Source organism: Onychomys torridus, chromosome 11 (assembly GCF_903995425.1).
Source record: "Onychomys torridus chromosome 11, mOncTor1.1, whole genome shotgun sequence".
NCBI classification, from domain to species: domain Eukaryota; kingdom Metazoa; phylum Chordata; class Mammalia; order Rodentia; family Cricetidae; genus Onychomys; species Onychomys torridus.
This window is the reverse complement of record NC_050453.1, coordinates 43,230,281-43,234,984: the sequence shown is the minus strand read 5'-3', so window position 1 is coordinate 43,234,984 and position 4,704 is coordinate 43,230,281. Positions and strand designations below refer to the sequence as shown.

The 4,704-nt window shown below is 43.9% G+C and overlaps 1 non-coding gene across 1 annotated transcript; it reads left to right on the top strand.

The window, feature by feature from the left end:
- Nucleotides 1-4,641: 4,641 nt before the first annotated feature.
- LOC118593558 lies at nt 4,642-4,704 on the top strand. The gene has a single exon (XR_004946235.1). It is a non-coding gene; the product is annotated as a U7 small nuclear RNA (small nuclear RNA).

Sequence of the window (4,704 nt, the reverse complement as noted above, 5' to 3'; positions counted from 1 at the left end):
ACGGCTGCACCTCCAGCTTCTCTCTCCCATGGGTACTTTTATACCAAGGGAGAAACAGTAACAGCACCGCTGGGAATGTCCTACCTTCTGTGCATTTGCTTTTTAAAAATAGTTTAAATTGGCGTGTGGGGGAGGGGGGCGGGGCAGCGGCGCGGCCCTTTAATCCCAGCACTAGGGAAGCAGAGGCAGGTGGATCTCAGTGACTTTGAGAGAGACCACACTGGTCTACAGGATGAGTTCCAGGACAGCCAGTGCTACAACAGAGAAACCCTGTCTCAAAAAACCAAAACCAAACAAAGAGTTAAATTATGGGTATATTGGGGGTGTTATATACATGTGTGAGTGCAATCCAAAAAAGGGTGTCAGATCCCCCAGAGTTGCAGATCTAGACTGTTGGGAGCTGTCCAACGTGGGTGTGGGAATCTGGCTGGAGTGCTCTGCAGGAGCGGCACAGAAGTACAGCTAAGGTAATGGTTCTCAACCTTCCTAATGCCGCCACCCTTTAATACGGTTCCTCATGTGGTGAGCCCCAACCATAAAATTATGTTGTTGCTACTGTTAATAAGTGAGTGTTGGAGCAGGGTGAGTGTGCACTCTGGCGCACATACGGAAATCAGCACACAATTTAGGAGAGTCGTGTGAGGATTAAGGAACAGTTTTTGAGAGTTGGCTCTCTCTTTCCACGGTGGACTCCAGGGACAGAGTTCCAGGTCACCAGGCCTGCTCAACAAGCCCTTTTACACACTGAGCCATCTCACCAGCTCAACTACAGCAACAAAAAATCCTTAACTCTTCACATTGGGAACATCATTAAGAATTTACAATCCTAGCCGGGTGGTGGTGGCACACACCTTTAATCCCAGCACTCGGGAGGCAGAGGCGGGAGGCAGAGGCAGAAGGATCTCGGTGAGTTTGAGGCCAGTTTGAGCTACAAAGCAAGTTTCTAGGAAAGGCACAAAACTACACAGAGAAGCCCTGTCTCGAAAAACCAAAAAAAAAAAAAAAAAAAAAAAAGAAGGAAGGAAGGAAGGAAGGAAGGAAGGAAGGAAGACAAAAAAGTCTAGCTCTTATTTTCTTACTGTTTGTGGAGTGTGTATGTGTATGTTTGCACGCACCAGAAGGGAGGCACACGTGTGCATGTGTTTGTACATGGAGGCCAGAGGTCAACATTAGGTGACTTCATCAGTTGCTCTCCACCTTAATTGTTGACAGTGGGTCTCTCACTGAACCCAGAGCTCACGGATGTAGCTAGACTGGCTGGTCAGCAGCAGCCTCAGACATCCTCCTGCCTGAGGATCACCAGATGAGATCACAGGCATGCTTGTCTGCACCTAGCTTCCTATGTGGGTACTAGGATCCGAACGCAGGCCCTGACGTTCAGTATTTTACTGAGACAACTCCCTAGCCCCTTTGTTCTATTTTTCTTTTGATGGTGCTGGGAATTGAAGCCAGAACCCCAAGTGGGCAAAAGTCTAGTCTGGGGGAAGGTTTTTGGCTGTTCATTTGGTAATTTTGAGTCAGGGTCTCATGTAGCCCAGGCTGGCCTCAAACTTAATGGCTTTGGATTTCTGCTCCTCCTGTTTCCGCCTCCCAAGTGCTGGGATTATGGGTGTTTGCCATTATAACCCGGTTTATAGTGCTGGAGATTGAACCAGGACCTAATGCATACCAAGCAAGCACGTAACCAACTGAGCTACATCCCTAGCCCTGGGGAAGGTTTTTGAGCATTCTAAATATTATTTCTGGTACCCAATGTCACATTTGCAATGGTAATATCCTTTAGATGGCTCCAAAATTTCATCTCCCTTTGCTTAAACTGCATACCATAATTCTAACCCCATTTATAATATTTTGACTTAAATCACAAAATACCTTCAGGTGGGCAGTAAGGAGCAGATTATTTATTATTATTATTATTATTATTATTATTATTATTATTACTATTTTGTAAATTCTCTGAGATGAAAAGACCAGTGGTTCCCAAAATTTTCTGTCAAGGTGGTCCTTTAAGATTTTAGTTTCAAGGATTGGGGATTTAGCTCAGTGGTAGAGCGCTTGCCTAGCAAGTGCAAGGCCCTGGGTTCAGTCCTCAGCTCTGGAAAAAAAAAAAAGATTTTAGTTTCTAAACCAGGGCGGTAGTGGTACACGCCTTTAATCCCAGCATGTGGGAGGCAGAAGCAGGCAGATCTCTGTGAGTTCAAGGCCAGAATGGAGTACAGAAAGAGTTCCAGGAAAGGCGCCAGAGGTACACAGAGAAACCCTGTCTCGAAAAACCAAAAAGAGATTTTAGTTTCCAAAACTGGGTGATGATGGCAGTACACGTCTTTAAACCCAGCACTCAGGAGGCAGAGGTAGGTTGATCTCTGTGAATTCAAGGCCAGCCTGGTGTACAGAGTGAGTTCCAGGACAGCCAGGGTCACACAGAGAGACCCTGTCTCAAAAAGGAAAAAAAAAAAAAGCAAGCAAACAAACAAAAAACAACAATAACAACAACAAAAAAAAAAGATTTTACTTTCCTCTGTAAGTACTAAATGTTTTCATTATTTATTGGAGTTGTCTAACCTTGAGAGCTATAAAAAGCATCATTACCTAGGTGTTATTAAATATTGACAGGTGTGCTTAAGAACTATAGCATTACTCATTTGTAATGGATAAGCACTATGAGAAAGTAATTCCAAATCCTGCTTATCGTATTTCAGAACCTGGCCAAAGAATTTTAAGACCTGGTAATGATCAAATGTACCTAGTCTAGCACTTTACAAAAACAAAACAAATAAACAAACAAAAAAAAACCCCATAACTTCTGCCTATAAAAGAAAGTCTATAATCAGTTACATTTAAAATCATGACTCCAATATCTCACTCAAATATTTAGGAAGCATTACATGTATACATGCTTTCAGTTTGCTGGTACTTTTTGCATTCTTTTCTGTGGTGATACTGTGTTCCTCAATATATTGTGCACCCTAATAAACTTATCTGGGGTCAGAGAACAGAACAGCCACTAGATATCGAGGCCAGAAAATTGTGGTACACACACCTTTAATCTTAGCATTCCAAAGGCAGATCCCTCTGGATCTCTGTGAATTTAAGGCCATACTGGAAACAGCCAGGCATGATGACACATGCCTTTAATCCCAGGAAGTGATGGCAAGAAGCAGAAAGGTATATAAGATGTGAGAACCATGGGCTGGAGAGATGGTCTGGCTGCTCTTCCAGAGGAACTGTGTTCAATTCCCAGTACCCACATGGTGGCTCACAACCATCTGTAATTCTAGTTCCAGGGGACCTGACACCTTCACACCAATGCACATAAAATAAAGTTTTTAAAATATTTAAAAAAAAAAAAAAAGATGTGAGGACCAGGAACTAGAGTTGGTTAAGCTTTTAGGCTTTTGAGCAGCAGTTCAGCTGAGATCCATTTGGATGAGCATTCAGAGGCTTTCAATCTGAGGAAATAAGATCGGCTGAGAAGTTGTCGAGGTGAGGTTAGCTGTGGCCTGTTCTGTCTCTCTGATCTTTCAGCGTTCATCCCAATAACTGACTCTGGGTTTGTTTTTATTAATAAGACCTTTTAAGATTCGTGCTACACTTCAGTACTAGGCATTGAACCTAGAACCTCATGCGTGTGGGACAAGTGTTCTACCACAGAGCGACAGGTAGTTGACCATATTGCAATGGATGGCACATGCTCAGTAGTCCACGAGCATCATAAATTAGAATGAGTGGGTTGTGAGAGGAGAGAGAACAAAGTTGGAGGGGTGAAGGATGGGGATGTACCTCTTAGGAGTTGGGGGGAGGAGTGTGGGTGAGTATAGTCAAAATAAATTGTATTGTACACATGTATGAGATTCTCAAACAATAAAGTATTAAACTCTGTCAACAAGAATTGGGCCTGAAGGCTTCCCTTCTCTTCCCTTCCCCACCGTGCTGCCTGTGGTGTGATGCCATAACTGCTCTCATCTGAAGGGCAAGTCTAGCTCACCTTCCCCTTTACTGAACCTGTAACATCTTTTATTCATAAGGACTTGCTGTCGAGACCTGGAATTGCAGCAGGTTTTGTTTCCCGTCAGTGCCCCCTTCCTGGCTGCCTGTAGCCCGATGATGACAATAACTTCACAAATTAGAAATTCTAATGAATTCTAAAAGGGAAAGCAACTATTCTTCAAGTTTAAAAACTGGGATTAAAGGCCGAGGCCACCACCACCACCACCACCACCACTGCCGCCCGGCCATAAAGCAGTATTTCTTATAGGAATCTTCAATGGTGAAGAAAGAGACTTTCAGGTGAGCCAGGCAATAGTGGCATATGACTTTAGTCCCAACACTCCAAAGGTAGAGGCAGGTGGATCTCTGTGAGTTCAAGGCCAGCCCTGGTCTACAGAGTGAGTTCCAGGACAGCCAGGGCTGTTACACAGAAAAACCCTGTATCAAAACAAAACCAAAAAGAAAAAAAGGAAAACAAATACCTCTTTAAAAAACATGTAGTTTCCGGGAGGTGGGTGGTGGTGCACAACTTTAATCCCAGCACTTGGGAGGTAGAGATAGGCAGATCTCCGTGTTCGAGGCCAGCCTGGTCTATAGAGTGAGTTCTAGGCCAGCCAAAGCTACACAGAGAAACCATGACTCAAAAACCAAACAGAGTGTTACAGCTCTTTTAGAATTTGTCTAGCAGGTTTTCTGGCTTCCGTCGGAACCTCCCCC